We start from the raw sequence: 17,996 nt of genomic DNA on the forward strand, positions 1-17,996 counted from the left end.
ATCCGTGTAAAGGAAAGAATGAATGGGGCCATGTATCGTGAGATTTTGAGTGAAAACCTCCTTCCATCAGCAAGGGCATTGAAGATGAAACGTGGCTGGGTCTTTCAGCATGACAATGATCCCAAACACACTGCCCGGGTAACGAAGGAGTGGCTTCGTAAGAAGCATTTCAAGGTCCTGGAGTGGCCTAGCCAGTCTCCAGATCTCAACCCCATAGAAAATCTTTGGAGGGAGTTGAAAGTCTGTGTTGCCCAGCGACAGCCCCAAAACATCACTGCTCTAGAGGAGATCTGCATGGAGGTATGGGCCAAAATACCAGCAACAGTGTGTGAAAACCTTGTGAAGACTTACAGAAAACGTTTGACCTGTGTCCATGCCAACAAAGGGTATATAACAAAGTATTGAGAAACTTTTGTTATTGACCAAATACTTATTTTCCACCATAATTTGCAAATAAATTCATAAAAAATCCTACAATGTGATTTTCTGGATTTCTTTTCTCATTTTGTCTGTCATAGTTGACGTGTACCTATGATGAAAATTACAGGCCTCTCTCATCTTTTTAAGTGGGAGAACTTGCACAATTGGTGGCTGACTAAATACTTTTTTTCCCCACTGTACATATGGGGTAAAACAAAACATAAATTCAAAAATACAACAGAAAATATATATATACAGTGTGTGCAAATGTAGCAAGTTATGGAGGTAAGGCAATAAATAGGCTATAGTGCAAAATAATTACAATTTCGTATTAACACTGGAATGATAGATGTGCAAGAGATTATGTGCAAATAGAGATACTGGGGTGCAAATGAGCAAAATAAATAACAATATAGGGATGAGGTAGTTGGGTGGGCTAATTTCAGATGGGCTGTGTACAGGTGCAGTGATCGGTAAGGTGCTCTGATAATTACAGTTTATTTCCTGTATAGAAAATTATTAGGCAGGCCGTCTAAGTGGTAATTTTTGGGATGGATAAACAAGTTTGTGTCAACTTAAACGACCAAAACCTGACAGAAAGCATGCAGATAAATTAATGAACTAATATATTTTTTACTGTTCAAAAGTTTGGGGTCACTTAGAAATGTCCTTGTTTTTTTGTCCCTTAAAATAACATCAAATTAATCAGAAATACAGTGTAGACATTGTTAATGTTGTAAATGGCTATTGTAGCTGGAAATGGCCATTATCAGCAACCAAATATCTCTGAGCAAGAGGACAAATACATTAGTGTCTAGTTTGAGAAAAAGACGCCTCACAGGTCCTCAACTGGCAGCTTCATTAAATAGTACCTGCAAAACACCAGTCTCAACGTCAACAGTGAAGAGGCGACTCCGGGATGCTGACCTTCTAGGCAGAGCTGCAAAGAAAAAGCCATATTGGCCAGTCTGAGATATGGCTTTTTCTTTGCAACTCTGCCTAGAAGGTCAGCATCCCGGAGTCGCCTCTTCACTGTTGACGTTGAGACTGGTGTTTTGAAGGTACTATTTAATGAAGCTGCCAGTTGAGGACCTGTGAGGCGTCTGTTTCTCAAACTAGACAATTTAATGTATTTGTCCTCTTGCTCAGTTGTGCACCGGGGCATCCCACTCCTCTTTCTATTCTGATTAGAGCCAGTTTGCGCTGTTCTGTGAAGGGAGTAGTACACAGCGTTGTACAAGAACTTCAGTTTCTTGGCAATTTCTCGCATGGAATAGCCTTCATTTCTCAGAACAAGAGTAGACTGACGAATTTCAGAAGAAAGTTATTTGTTTCTGGCCATTTTGAGCCTGTAATGAACCCACAATTGCTGATGCTCCAGATAGTCAACTAGTCTCAAGAAGGCCAGTCTTATTGCTTCTTTAATCAGCACAACAGTTTTCAGCTGTGCTAACATAATTGCAAAAGGGTTTTCTAATGATCAATTAGCCTTTTAAAATGATCAACTTGGATTAGCAAACACAATGTGCCATTGGAACACTGGACTGATGGTTGCTGATAATGGGCCTCTGTACGCCTATGTAGATATTGCATTAAAAATCAGTCATTTCCAGCTACAATAGCCATTTACAACATTAACAATGTCTACACTGTATTTCTGATCAACTTGATGTTATTTTAATGGACAAAAAAAATGCTTTTCTTTCGAAAACAAGGACATTTCTAAGTGACCCCAAACTTTTGAACAGTAGTATGTATATGTGTATATATATATATATATGTACATATAAAATGTATATTATATACACATACATACATACTACCGTTCAAAAGTATTTTTGAGATTCTTCAAATTGCCACCCTTTGCCTTGATGACAGCTTTGCACACTTTTGGCATTCTCTCAACCAGCTTCACCTGGAATGCTTTTCCAACAGTCTTGAAGTAGTTCCTACATATGCTGAGCACTTATTGGCTGCTTTTCCTTCACTCTGCGGTCCGACTCATCCCAAACCATCTCAATTGGGTTGAGGTCGGGGGATTGTGGAGGCCAGGTCATCTGATGCAGCACTCCATCACTCTCCTTCTTGGTAAAATAGCCCTTACACAGCCTGGAGGTGTGTTTTGGGTCATTGTCCTGTTAAAAAACAAATGATAGTCCCACTAAGCGCAAACCAGATGGGATGGCGTATCGCTGCAGAATGCGGTGGTAGCCATGCTGGTTAAGTGTGCCTTGAATTCTAAATAAATCACTGACAGTGTCACCAGCAAAGCACCCCCTCACCATCACAGCTCCTCCTCCATGCTTTACGGTGGGAACCACATATGCAGGGATCATCCGTTCACCTACTCTGCGTCTCACAAAGACACGGCGGTTGGAACCAGAAATCTCAAATTTGGACTCATCAGACCAAAGGACAGATTTCTTGGCCAAAGCAAGTCTCTTCTTATTATTGGTGTCCTTTAGTAGTGGTTTCTTTGCAGCAATTCGACCATGAAGGCCTGATTCACGCAGTCTCCTCTGAAAAGTTGATGTTGAGATGTGAAGCATTTATTTGGGCTGCAATCTGAGGTGCAGTTAACTCTAATGAACTTATCATCTGCAGCAGAGGTAACTCTGGGTCTTCCATTCCTGTGGCGGACCTCATGAGAGCCAGTTTCATCATAGCGCTTGATGGTTTTTGCGACTGCACTTGAAGAAACGTTCAAAGTTCATAACATTTTCCGGATTGACTGACCATGTCTTAAAGTAATAATGAACTGTTGTTTCTCTTTGCTTATTTGAGCTGTTCTTGACATAATATGGACTTAGTCTTCTATCAAAAAGGGCTATCTTTTGTATACCACCCCTACCTTGTCACAACTAATTGGCTCAAACGCATTAAGGAAATAAATTCCAAAATTAACTTTTAACCTGTTAATTGAAATGCATTCCAGGTGACTACCTCATGAATCTGGTTGAGAGAATGCCAAGAGTGTGCAACGCTGTCATCAAGGCAAAGTGTGGCTACTTTGAAGAATCTTAAATATAACATATATTTTGATTTGTTTAACACTTTTTTGGTTACTACATGATTCCATATGTGTTATTTCATAGTTTTGATGTCTTCACTATTATTCTACAATGTAGAAAATTGTAAAAAAAATAAAGAAAATCCCTTGAATGAGTAGGTGTGTCCAAACTTTTGACTGGTACTGTGTGTGTGTGTATATATATATATATATATATATATATATATATATATATATATATACATACATACATACACACACACACACAGTGGGGAGAACAAGTATTTGATACACTGCCGATTTTGCAGGTTTTCCTACTTACAAAGCATGTAGAGGTATGTAATTTTATCATAGGTACACTTCAACCGTGAGAGACGGAATCTAAAACAAAAATCCAGAAAATCACATTGTATGATTTTTAAGTAATTAATTTGCATTTTATTGCATGACATAAGTATTTGATACATCAGAAAAGCAGAACTTAATATTTGGTACAGAAACCTTTGTTTGCAATTACAGAGATCATACGTTTCCTGTAGGTCTTGACCAGGTTTGCACACACTGCAGCAGGGATTTTGGCCCACTCCTCCATACAGACCTTCTCCAGATCCTTCAGGTTTCGGGGCTGTCGCTGGGCAATACGGACTTTCAGCTCCCTCCAAAGATTTTCTATTGGGTTCAGGTGGCTAGGCCACTCCAGGACCTTGCTTCTTACGGAGCCACTCCTTAGTTGCCCTGGCTGTGTGTTTCGGGTCGTTGTCATGCTGGAAGACCCAGCCACGACCCATCTTCAATGCTCTTACTGAGGGAAGGAGGTTGTTGGCCAAGATCTCGCGATACATGGCCCCATCCATCCTCCCCTCAATACGGTGCAGTCGTCCTGTTCCCTTTTCAAAAAGGCATCCCCAAAGAATGATGTTTCCACCTCCATGCTTCACGGTTGGGATGGTGTTCTTGGGGTTGTACTCATCCTTCTTCTTCCGCCAAACACGGCGAGTGGAGTTTAGACCAGGGGTGTCAAACGTACGGCCCGCGGGCCGGATCAGGCCCGCAAATGGGTTTAATCCGGCCCGCGAGATGATTTAGAAAAGAAAAAAAAGTTGTTTTTTTTTTGTATAAAAATGCGCTGCAATTTTTCAATAAAATAAACTGCTGTTCCAATTGCGTCCACTGGATGGCGCAATAGCAATTGTGTTAAGCAAGCAAACTGTTTATACCGGGGCAGAGCAAGTAGGTCAAGCACGTGCAGCCAATGAGCTACTTTGTTTTGCCCGCGATATTTATTACGGCTTCTATTTTTAACATTATGTGCTTTGGCACCCTCATTGCCCCAATATGTCTCTGTCAAAAAAGAGAAAAGTGGACGCAGAGTGCAGAGTGTTCCAAGAAAAATGGTCATCCTATTTAATCACGGAATTGAATGGGAAAGATGTATGTTTGGTGTGTTCAGAGCATGTTGCAGTGCTGAAAGAATATAACCTTCGTCGCCACTATGTGAGTCTTCATGCCGACAAATATGACAACTTTCAAGGACAGCGGAGATGAGAGAAGGTGAATGAACTGTTGGCTGGTCTGAAGAAACAGCAGTCTGTGTTTACTCACAGCCGAGACATCAGTGACGCTGCAGTGAAAGCTAGCTACCTCATTGCTAATGAAATCGCAGTGGCTTCAAAACCATTTAGTGAGGGTGAATTTGTAAAAACATGCATGATGAAGGCAGCGGAGATTGTGTGCCCTGAAAAGCGGCAGGCTTTTGCAAATATCAGCCTGACAAGAAACACAGTTGCAGACAGGATTTCCGATCTTTCAGTGTATTTGGACAGCCAGTTGAAGCAAAAAGTAAAGTCATTTATTGCGTTTTTCGGTTGCAATTGATGAAAGCACGGACATTACAGATGTTGCACAACTGGCCATTTTTTCATCCGCGGAGTTGATGACACATTGACCGTCACCGAGGAGTTCGTGGAGTTGGTGCCGATGACAGATACAACGACAGCAGCTGATATTTTTACTGCACTCGCCGGGCGCGCTGGACAGGGTCGGAGTGGACTGGTCCCGCGCTGTCAGCCTGGCTACAGATGGTGCGCCCTCAATGATTGGGAAAAAAGCAGGCGTTGTGACAAAGTTCAGAGAGAAAGTGCAATCTGCAAATGGAGGACGTGATTTTTGACTTTTCACTGTATTTTGCACCAGGAGGCTTTGTGTTGCAAGTCATTAAAGATGGATAACGCCATGAAGGTGGTCATCCAAACTGTTAATTTCATCCGATCCAGAAGCCTGAATCACCGTCAGTTTGACAGCCTTCTCAGAGAGAAAGACCACATCTATGGCCTGCCATACCACACTGAGGTAAGATGGTTAAGCCGAGGTGCTGTGCTGAGGCGTTTCTTTGATTTACGAGAAGAAATTGAACAGTTCATGGAAGAAAAGGGCAAACCAGTGTTAGAATTTCATTCCGCAGAATGGATGCCGGACCTTGCATTTATGGTGGATGTTACAGAGCACCTGAATAACTTGAACAAACAGCTGCAAGGGCGCAACAAAGTTGTCACGCAGTTTTATGACAGCATACGTTCTTTCAAGTTGAAGCTGTCATTGTGGGAGACGCAACTTGCTGGTGGTGATGCAGCTCACTTCCCCTGTCTGAAAAATGTGTGCGCGACCCAACATGTGGCAGACATGAAGCGGTTCAAATATAAAATAACTGGACTGTTACGGGAGTTTGAGCAACGCTTTCAGATTTATGTTTATATGTTTTTATGTTGATGTGCTATTGTTTTTAATTGATTTTATTTTATTTGTATATTTAACCTATTCTTGACTCTGTGGTTCTTGCACTTCTTTGGGGAACAGGATTTCATTATTTTTATCTACATTTCTGCCTGAGAAATGACACCCTGATATAGTTCTGTGATCTGTGATATACTTCTGTGAATCACTGAGGCATTGTGTGTTTGTGTGTTCTTTGTTTTATGATTAATAGTAATGTTGTGCTTGTACTATTTTGGACACACTGTCCTCAGGCTCCAGCTTTATGATGTATGTTGATCGTATTAAAACAAAGAAAACAATCTGAAGTTGTTGTTTTTAAGTTATATATACCATGATTTTTCCGGTCCGGCCCACTTGGGAATAGATTTTCCTCCATGTGGCCCCTGAGCTAAAATGAGTTTGACACCCCTGGTTTAGACCAAAAAGCTCTATTTTTGTCTCATCAGACCACATTACCTTCTCCCATTCCTCCTCTGGATCATCCAGATGGTCATTGGCAAACTTCAGACGGGCCTGGACATGCGCTGGCTTGAGCAGGGGGACCTTGCGTGCGCTGCAGGATTTTAATCCATGACGGTGTAGTGTCTTACTAATGGTTTTCTTTGAGACTGTGGTCCCAGCTCTCTTCAGGTCATTGACCAGGTCCTGCCGTGTAGTTCTGGGCTGATCCCTCACCTTCTGATGCCCCACGAGGTGAGATCTTGCATGGAGCCCCAGACCGAGGTTGATTGACCGTCATCTTGAACTTCTTCCATTTTCTAATAATTGCGCCAACAGTTGTTGCCTTCTCACCAAGCTGCTTGCCTATTGTCCTGTAGTCCATCCCTGCCTTGTGCAGGTCTACAATTTTATCCCTGATGTCCTTACACAGCTCTCTGGTCTTGGCCATTGTGGAGAGGTTGGAGTCTGTTTGATTGAGTGTGTGGACAGGTGTCTTTTATACAGGTAACGAGTTCAAACAGGTGCAGTTAATACAGGTAATGAGTGGAGAACAGGGGGCTTCTTAAAGAAAAACTAACAGGTCTGTGAGAGCTGGAATTCTTACTGGTTGGTAGGTGATCAAATACTTATGTCATGCAATAAAATGCAAATTAATTACTTAAAAATCATACAATGTGATTTTCTGGATTTTTGTTTTAGATTCCGTCTCTCACAGTTGAAGTGTACCTAGGATAAAAATTACAGACCTCTATATGCTTTGTAAGTAGGAAAACCTGCAAAATCGGCAGTGTATCAAATACTTGTTCTCCCCACTGTGTATATATATATATATATATATATATATATATATATATTTTATAATACCATCTTTGAGAACTAACAATCAAAAAGCTATAGAGTCAAGGAGAGAAAAAATGGGCATTCTGAGCACATGCCCATTGATTTTTTTGCAGAGGAACACAGCATTAGCCATTGCAAAATGCATAGAATTGCAGGAAATTAGCTTCAAAACTGCAAAATGTTCTCTTAGCTCAATGGAAAAATGTGTAGAATTGCAGAAAATGTGCTTTACAACAGCAGAATTGTCTACGCCAGCAAGATACCTTTCTAGCTAATAGACTATGTTAAGAGTTTAAATTCTCTTCCAATGAACTGTGGGGATGTCAAAATAATAACTGTCTACCAAATCTCTTCACTTTAAAATGTTGATTACTTCTATTTGCCATTATCATTCACCTGATAAGACAAGATTTTTTTGCTAACATACGATGGAGGGTCCCTGGTTTGCCTGGCCGGGGGTCTCATGGCAAGAAAAGTTTGAAAACCCCTGGACTAAATAATAAATAAATACAAATGAAATGTGTATACTATAGAACTACACTTCTACTAAAACAATGATTAGGCCTAAATAGACACTGACAGCCTAGGTTGTTTGAAAACTGATGTCCTCACATAGCCTAACTTCTGTTGCTACGGGGAATAAAACACACCCTGGATGAAGAGTAAACAGAGCACTTTTTGCTTGACATTTTCTGTGTGAGGAAGTAAAATGTTGCCTTAAGAGTAAAATGATCCAATTGGAGAAAGGTCGCCATAGTTCCCATCATAATCATATGCGTTCATGAACTCGGGCTACAACTGGGAATGCTTCACATTTAAATTATATTTCTGTCTGGCGTAATGTTACCGCTCCAGCTCTGACTCCACTTCATCAGTATTCAGTCAGTCTCCCTAGAGCTCCCACCCACCCACCCACCACGCTTCCCAGTCAACCAACTCGCCCACATCCGCTTTCCCCTAATAGTCCTAAAATCTTTGTTATACTGAATATTGCTTATAAATAATGAAACAGGCATTAAGAAAAGTAAATATTCCCTTAGAAGGCAGCAGGCAGGCGGTACAGTAAGTAAACATGCTGTGGGATGAAGAACTGTCCAAAGAGCCAGACTGGACAACACATTAGCCTTATGTTTCACTTAACTTCTCTCTATACTTTTACAGTAAAATGGCTTTCTGCTTTTGTCTCTCTGAGAAGCAAAAGGCCTGGAGTAGTTCTGTCTTTAGAGATGTCCCTGGGTGACCAAGTAAGCCCAAGGCACTTTCTCAATTGTCCTCCTGATTCTTCACATGCTCTCTCCTCGCCTCGCCTCCTTCTCAAAATGCACAAGAGGCTAAGATCCTAGGTTCCTTTGTCTAATCTTCTCCTCCAACGCATTTTGAGGAGGCGAAGAGAGAGGACGTGAAGAATCAAGGAAAGACAACTGAAAAATAGCCCTTTTTTCACGGTAGCTGAAAATACCTTTAAAATAGTAAAGACAATTCAGCATCTGGGTAATTCCACGTTAATGGAATTGCGCTGAGACTGATTTTTCACTTGAAATGTATGCCAAACAAAAACCATTGATTTCAAAAGTTGAACAAACCATACAACTCTATGCACAAGGACTATGTAAAATCTCCCTCTGTTTTTTGTGTCCACGATTTCCAAAAATGTAAATATCTGCTCCAAATTAACATTCAACGATGTCCGTAGAAAGATTTCGGTGTCAGCTATGACATGACACATTGACGTAAAAAAATATATATATTTTGGTTGTTAAACTACAGTAAGTGAAGTGGATTTACACCCGGTAACGGAATTTCATCATGGATCACTGATCTGTACTACACAGAAATGCAGAATTATGGATATGAATGTCATTCTCTTCAAGGTGATGTATCCTAAATTAGGTACACAAAGGTAGAACAATATCCTCCTTTGCATATTTGGGTATTATTCTACACACTGGCTATTATTTTAATGAGCTCTGCCCCCAAAGAAGACCAAATTTGGTTGCTCCGAACCGGACAAAATCTAAACCAATCATAGATGTCCATGTTTCACAAGTTTGGACATCAAAGTAAAGCACAGTAGAGCTCAGTAGAGTACAGCACAGCACAGTAGAGTAGAGTTCAGTACAGTAGAGTGCATTCGAGTACAGTAGTCGAGTCCAGTAAAGTTCAGTACAGTACATTAGTGTCCTCAACTCTAGTGTGCTCTACTGTGTACTGTAGTACTATACTCTACTTTACTGAACTCTACTGTACAGTACAGTATTGCCCTGTACTATACTTTTCTGTACTGTACTCTACTTTGCTGTCCAAACTTGTGAACCCAACTGTGGTTTGTGAATATTATGATTTCCCATTATAGCCAATTCAACTGCAGAAATTCCGTTACAGATTTTTCGGAAATTCCGTTACCGATCAAGTTTTAATCACAATAATTTATAAACAAAATTGATATCCGTAAAAACACTGACTAACTAATAGGTCTACCTTTATTTGTTACTTCTGTGAACTTTTATTATCTTCCCTCCTAATGAGGGAGAGAAATTAGAAAATATCTTAAAGATGTGGGTTTTTGGTAACAGAATGTCAAGGCACAAGGCAATTTTTCTTAAAAACCTACAGAAGGCAGAAAAATGTATCCAAAGCTTAATATAAAGTGGTGATATTTGTTGCCACGGTGTCTTTACTTCAATATTACTGTATTTTAAAAAAATCTATTTCTGGTAGATGTTTCCTAAAAGAATACCCCCTTTCCATCTGTTTGACTAGAGATCAAATCCTTTGCTTATTCCTACATTTTAAGATAGAAAATTGCTTTAAAAAATGTATATATCCCTTAATAAAATAAAAAAAGATGACATGCTCCTATGAACTTCACATGTTGCTGCTCATGGGTCTTTTTACATGGAAATGTCTATCTCCTTTTCACATAGTCACCAATCGCTTTCATCTATACATGATGATCAAACCTCTGACATTTGCAGTGATGGGAGCAGGAGACAGTAGTGTTTCCAAACTGCTCCTATATGGGTTTGGTTACAAAAGGATGAGCAGTAGCAGCAGTAACCAATGAGAATGTTGTTAAGCCTCTCTCTCTGATGACATCACAGCAGTAGCGTCTGAGCTGAGGCTGAGCGTGCCAGGTCTCTCTACCAGGGCTTGGCTGACAGGCCTTGCACGGCTCCCTACGGTTTTGTATTGCCGTTTGTCTTGGAGATGATAAGCACCCTGATAATGGGGAGGGGTGGAAGTAGCATAGAGCGGAGCAGCCTGGAGATTCTAATGCATTTTAATAAGGCTCCCGCTCCTCGAAAGGCAAACAGCGCTGTTAGTATCTTACTCTGGTATTCCTCATCGCTGACTTGTCCCTTCGGGATCACCTTCGAGATTCCCTCCCTGCTCTGCATCCTCATCCTTTAGGAGGACAATTTGCTAACCTCTCTGCTCTCACAAAGAACCACTTAATAGGCCTCTCTTCTCTACTGCTTTATTGCCTGTGTGCGCCAGGCTCTTATGAGGCGTCCCCCTTTGTCATTTTTATTCCTGGCCCAATTGTGGCATGTCAGGTTGGATCGAGCCTCCTAGCGCTCATGTTAGCTAGAGCTACAGCCCGATGCGCAACATTAGCGGCTGTACCATACTCTCCCACTCTTTCTCTCTGCTGGGGACACACGGTCAACCTGCCATTGTCACAACAACCCAGATGCAGTTAAAGCCACCATAGTCTGTAAGGTTTCCAATAATTTAAAATGCACCCCTTGAATTTAAAAAGAAAAACACTTATAAATAGCCTAGATTAATTTCCTTAAAAAATCTTCCTGTTTCCTTAAAGTTAACAGTACTTGGTTTGTTTCCAGTCATTGTTGCCCCAGGGGCCCATGAGGAATGGGGGCTGATGCAGCCATTCTGCAGGGGGTAAGGAGAAATGTCACTGAGACACAAGGGAGAAGGACAGAACATCCTCTGGAAACACTGCAGCATAGCACATTAGAATTCAGCCACATGACAGACTCCTAAAGGCCAGAAAATGAAATGCAATACTATGATATAGCCTAGAAGAATAGAATAGGTATCTCGTATATAGGCCTAAGAGGAATTATGTGTGCATTACACAGATCTTCCTGAAAAGCAGAAACTGAGTATCGTCAATAACACACCAACGAATTTGCTGATAGCAAATAGGCTACCATCCTAATATTCAGATACACACACTTCTCTCATCAACTCCCCCAGACTTCTACTTCATCTACAGGCTGCCAGCTGAGTTCCCATTCATTATAGATGACCTTCCTAACATAAGTACCAAGGCAATTCAAATTAGGCATTCATATTTAGGACAGGTTGGCTGTTTGACACTGCCATGCTCCACCACTACATCATGATATGTAGGCTATAGCAGCACCCACTCATCTGAGACCAAGAGCAATTGGTGAGAGGTGCATATTGCAGAAGAAGTCATATGATACCCTACTTTAAAAAATTAATCCTTCATATTGTTGGCTAGGCCTATTTGTGAAACTATCAACTTTATCTTGGCCAGGTCGCAGTTGTAAATGAGAACTTGTTCTCAACTGGCTTACCTGGTTAAATAAAGGTGGGGGAAAAAAATTAATAAATAAAAATAATGTGCAATCAAAAGGGGGATTCAAGTGGGTCTGGGCATGTGTGATGTTTGTATGTGTTGTGTCTTTTATAAGAGATAAAAAAAAATCGTATAAAATACAAAAAAGGAAGATTCAAAAAGTGTATGAAAACCTCAAGGTAATGATGGTTTTCAACTTTAGTTGGTGGCATTTTCATAAAAGTCATCCTCAGTCAACATGAATTTATCTGTGTGCGATTTAGGTAATTCTTTAAATTAATTACTTGGTTTGTGATTATCCTAGAGTAGCCTAATCTCTTTAGGTTTACTCAACACCACACAGATGACGAAGACATCAGTCTCTCCAGGATGAATGATTTTAAGGAAAAACGTTCAATCCCAGACCAGACAATACTACCTGACCAAACTGTGTTAGAAGTTACCATGAAAGTCATCCAGAGTTGAGTTGAACACACATAACCCTAATAATGACAATTTAAAGCCAGGACAAATTAGTGTTTCCTTCACTGTCTTGTTTAGGCCTAGACAAAACTGTGTGCATGAAGAATCGCGATTGATAACAATGTCGGGGTTCAGATAACCATAGTTATGATTGAACACGTATAGCCTAGCTATTGTAGGAATAAGCTTGATTGATATTCATAAATACTCCATGGGCTACTTAGAAACAACGGTTCCTGTTCATATTTGAAGCCATGGCGTAATTTGTTGTCCATGCAAACCGTTACATTCTTGCGTTAAAATAAACTGTGTCATGCCATGAGCAGGATGCATTGATACAGTAGCGTCAAGATATCATTTGCCAAGAACCACAGTGCTTTTGAATTCGAAACTTTGTCCTGAAACTAAAAGTTTTCAAACACAAACACCACATTGAAAAACATGACATGCCCGATAATAAACGTCTACATTATTCTTACCAGGGAGTTTCGATAAAACTGAAAGGTATTTTCTTCACCGCAGCAAAAATGTTTCAGCTAAGGCAGCATTACTAGCTCCAGAGCAGATTCTCTGCAGAAACGTTCCAGATTGAAGCGATCAAATGGAACTCCTTCACAACGATATGCCTCGATGTAGGTGCAACTGTTAGAAATACCGACGCATTCATTCATCAAGTTTCAGTTAGACAGTATTTTTTTTTTGTATTATGTTAGCTGTCAAAAGGCGATTTCGATGTAGCGATTCAGATTCTCCTTGCTATCCTGTCTCCACCCACTACAAAGTCAAATCTCATATTCAAACCTCGCGAGATGTTATCGGCGATTTCTCCACGCTCCCTGATGATGTGACCATAATGACACAACATAAGAGGACATCAAATGATGTCCAGGAATTTGCACAACGATTTGATTGTATATTTGATGGTGACCAAAGTATGGAAAATGAATCCTTCTTCTCTCTTGTATTATGTTTTCTTGCATAGACCACTAGTTACAATTCACTCACGTGTGAACTACTTTGTTTTTCAGGACAAGCTATATACACACATCACAAATTGCATAGAAAATGTTTATATAAGAAATCATTTGCACATACTGCATTGCTCAGCTCTCCTCATAGCTCCATATTACCTTTGGCATTTCATTAATCACAGCTTGCACCCTACTGACAGGGGGTTAGGAGCTTGCACCCTACTGACAGGGGGTTAGGAGCTTGCACCCTACTGACAGGGGGTTAGGAGCTTGCACCCTACTGACAGGGGGTTAGGAGCTTGCACCCTACTGACAGGGGGTTAGGAGCTTGCACCCTACTGACAGGGGGTTAGGAGCTTGCACCCTACTGACAGGGGGTTAGGAGCTTGCACCCTACTGACAGGGGGTTAGGAGCTTGCACCCTACTGACAGGGGGTTAGGAGCTTGCACCCTACTGACAGGGGGTTAGAGGACATTACTTTTGCATTAATCATGCTCAATCTCTAAATAAACAGAGTGGCTGCATTTATGCCTTCTGTTACACACACACGCATACATATAAACGCAACATGCAACAATTTCAAATAAATCAGTAAATTGAAATAAATAAATTAGGCCCTAAATCTATGGATTTCACATGACTGAGAATACAGATATGCATCTGTTGGTCACTGATACCTTAAAAAAAGAGCACACTTCTCCAGTGTGCCAGTGGCCATCGAAGGTGAGCATTTGCCCACTGAAGTTGGTTACGACACCAAACTGCAATCAGGTCAAGACCCTGGTGAGGACGATGAGCATGCAGATGAGCTTCCCTGAGACGGTTACTGACAGTATGTGTCGAAATTCTTCGGTTTTGCTAACCCACAGTTTCATCAGCTGTCCGGGTGGCTGGTCTCAGACGATCCCACAGGAGAAGAAGCCGGATGTGGAGGTCCTGGGCTGGCGTGATTACACGTGGTCTGAGGTTGTGAGGCCGGTTGGACATACTGACGAGGGGGGAGTGGAACAACTGCTCAGGTACGACTACTTTCCTACTGCCATATACCATAATACATTGATCTCTGCCAGAAAGAAAATCTATGAAAAAGCAGAAACAAAAAAAATCTGTAGTTGTGACATGATCAAATACAACACCATCCACAGATTTCACACATTCATCTCATATGTCAACATTGATGCATTGGTCTCTCAAGCGAGGCCCTTCCCCTGGGGACAAACCTCCACACACGCGTCCCCACCCCGGCTACCGACCCAGACATTGAAGATGTTAATAAATATCTGTTTGTTATCTGCCCAGAAGTGGAACACTAGGCTACTCTGGCGAATTTCAATGATGTGCTGTCTTTCCATCAAATCGTGCGGTGTTGAATGATCACTGAGACGCAAAATAAGTTGTATGTTATTTATGGTTAATACACACATTGTTTTGCTCCAATGCAACATGTAGAAAAGGTTGCATGTAGCCTAGGTAGGTTGTCATGTAAGCAGTGTAGTGCTGCCGGAGCACAGGTCAAAACATATGACCCCTCAAAGAAGGCCTCTGCGAGATCTGAACTCAAGACTCCTGGTTTACAAGACCAGTGCTCTAACCATTGAGCTATGGTGCCATGACTGAAGGCATAAAAAGCAGTAACTTGTCAAAAAATGTAACAATAAATCTAGATGTTCTTCTGGGTGTTTGTGAGAGAGCTTGCATCGATAATGTTAAATGGTAACATGTTAACCTGATATATATGTCATTTCTGTGCTGGCTGTTCTGTTGAAACTAGACATAAACTACTACAACAATGTCATTCTTCACAAGGCATGTATACATGGGGAGCAGAATTTAACACAAATCGGGATTGTACTGACCTGGATTAAAACATATCACCCCTTAGTCAAGGCCCCAGCGAGAATTGAACTCACGACCCCTGGTTTACAAGACCAGTGCTCTAACCACTGAGCTATGGAGCCTCACCTATTAACACCTTGAGACAACAGGGAATTTACATATCACAACGGACCTTGCCAATTCATAGACAAGGCCACACCTCATGCCACTCACTCTACCACACTCAGCTGTTAGTGCAGTCTGGCCCAACCAGCTAAACAGGCTGTTAGCATATGAAGCAGTCACCTACTCTAGGCTTGAGTGTCTGCTTGTTTTCAGTCTTTCCGTTACATCATGATCTACATGAGATTTAGACCAGAGAAACATAATACACATTTTTACATGCCAATTGGATCTGTGCAATAAAATACACACACACACACCTCATCTCTGTGGCACTGCCAGGACTTGCCACTAGAGAGCAGAAACAGACCATAAAATGCATTGACATTGACAGAGAACATATAGGCCTACAAATTATCACTGCATTTTATTGTCTGCTGCTGCGCTCTAGTGTCGAGTCCTAGCAGTGCCACAGCGAGAGAGAGTTTATCAGTCACACCCGCAGGGTTGAAGATATAAATGCAGGGTACAGTGAAAATCTTAAGATCCTACAGTGCAGGTCAAAGGGAAGTGAATTAAACAATAGCAACATATTAATAATAATTACATATTTACAACTGTAACATGATAAATGTCCATTGGGTGGGGGCAGGTTAAATGTCAGGTGGGAGGGAGGGGGGGAAATGTCCATAGGGGGAGCAGCAAGGGGGGGGGGTGACTAGTGGTGGCTATTCAGCAGCCTGATGGTCTGGGGGTAGAAGCTTTGGCCAGTCTTTCTGGTTTTGCCATGATGCTCCTATACTGCCCGCGAATGAGTGATGGAAGCAGGGAGAGTACTCCATGACTCAGCTGGCTGGGGTCCCTGAGATGGTGTGTGTCTGGGCCTACCAAAAGACATGCGCCGGTACTTTGGCGACTAATACGTTTTGGGCTGGATGTGTCAGGCTGAAGCGGGAGGTTTAAAAATACTTGCCAAAGGTATTTGTCACATGCGCCGAATACAACAGGTGTAGACCTTACAGTGAAATGCTTACTTATGGCTGGATGGCTGGAAGCTTGGCCCCAGTGATGTACTGGGTCGTACGCACTACCCTCTGTAGCGCCTTACGGTCGGATGCCGAGCAGTTGCCATACCAGGCGGTGATGCAACCGGTCAGGATGCTCTCGATGGTGCAGCTGTAGAACATTTTGAGGATCTGGGGACCCATGCCAAATCTTTTCAGTCTCCTGAGGGGGAAAGGGTGTTATCGTGCCCTCTTCATGACTGTCTTGGTGTGTTTGGACCATGATAGTTTGTTGGTGATAGGCCTGATCACCGACAACGATGAGACAGCCTATCACTGTTGTGTCGTCAGCAAACTTAATGATGGTGTTGGAGTCGTGCTTGGCCACGCAGTCGTGGGTGAACAGGGAGTACAGGAGGGGACTAAGCACACACCCCTGAGGGGCCCCTGTGTTGAGGATCAGCATGGCAGATGTGTTGTTGCCTAACCTTACCACCAGGGGCGGCCCATCAGGAAGTCCAGGATCCAGTTGCAGAGGGAGGTGTTCAGTCCCGGGGTCCTTAGTTTAGTAATGAGCATTGTGGGCACTATGGTGTTGAACGCTGAGCTGTAGTCAATGAACAGCATTCTCACGTAGGTGTTCCTTTTGTCCAGGTGGGAAAGGGCAGTGTGGAGTGCGATTGAGATTGGGTCATCTGTGGATTTGTTGGGGCGGAATGCGAATTTGAGTGGGTCTGGATTTCCGAGATGATGGTGTTGATGTGAGCCATGACCAGCCTTTCAAAGCACTTCATGGCTACCGACGTGAGTGCTACGGGGCAGTAGTCATTTAGGCAGGTTACCTTCGCTTTCATGGGCACATGTTCTATGGTGATCTGCTTGAAACATGTTGGTATTACAGACTCAGTCTGGGACAGGTTGAAAATGTCAGTGAAGACACTTGTCAGTTGGTCTGTGCTTGCTCTGAGTACACGTCCTGGTAATCCGTCTGGCCCCGCGGCCTTGTGAATGTTGCCAGTTTGTCCAAAAGGCTTCTTAACCCCCAAGCCATAAGACTCCTGAACAGCTAATCAAATGGCTTCCCGGACTACATGCATTGTTCCCAGGACAATGACCCTAAGCATACTGCTAAAGCAACACTTGAGTGGTTTAAGGGGAAACATTTATATATCTTGGAATGGCCTAGTAAAAGCCCAGACCTCAATCCAATTGAGAATCTGTGGTATGACTTAAAGATTGCTGTACACCAGCGGAACCCATCCAACTTGAAGGAGCTGGAGCAGTTTTGCCTTGAAGAATTGGCAAAAATCCCAGTGGCTAGATGTGCCAAGCTTATAGAGACATACCCCAAGATACTTGCAGCTGTAATTGCTGCAAAAGGAGGCTCTACAAAGTATTGACTTTGGGGGTTTCTGTTTTTTTGTCTTATTTCTTGTTTCTTTCACAATCAAAAATATTTTGCATCTTCGAAGTGGTAGGCATGTTGTGTAAATCAAATGATACAAACCCCCCAAAAATCCATTTTAATTCCAGGTTGTAAGGCAACAAAATAGGAAAAATGCCA

At 42.0% G+C, this 17,996-nt stretch overlaps 1 protein-coding gene and 1 non-coding gene across 2 annotated transcripts in view; both read right to left on the minus strand.

Moving 5' to 3' along the window:
• Positions 1 to 13,279, minus strand: part of LOC121586247 (protein O-linked-mannose beta-1,4-N-acetylglucosaminyltransferase 2) — a 31,485-nt gene extending 18,206 nt beyond the window's left edge. The window contains exon 1 of the mRNA XM_041902794.2: positions 12,998 to 13,279. The gene's annotated coding sequence lies outside the window, so the exon portion shown is untranslated. The remainder of the gene's footprint in view (positions 1 to 12,997) is intronic.
• Positions 13,280 to 15,375: 2,096 nt separating this feature from the next.
• On the minus strand, positions 15,376 to 15,448 carry trnat-ugu. The gene has a single exon. It is a non-coding gene; the product is annotated as a tRNA-Thr (tRNA).
• Between the last annotated feature and the right edge of the window lie 2,548 nt (positions 15,449 to 17,996).

This window comes from Coregonus clupeaformis, chromosome 17, assembly GCF_020615455.1.
Source record: "Coregonus clupeaformis isolate EN_2021a chromosome 17, ASM2061545v1, whole genome shotgun sequence".
In the NCBI taxonomy this organism is placed as follows: domain Eukaryota; kingdom Metazoa; phylum Chordata; class Actinopteri; order Salmoniformes; family Salmonidae; genus Coregonus; species Coregonus clupeaformis.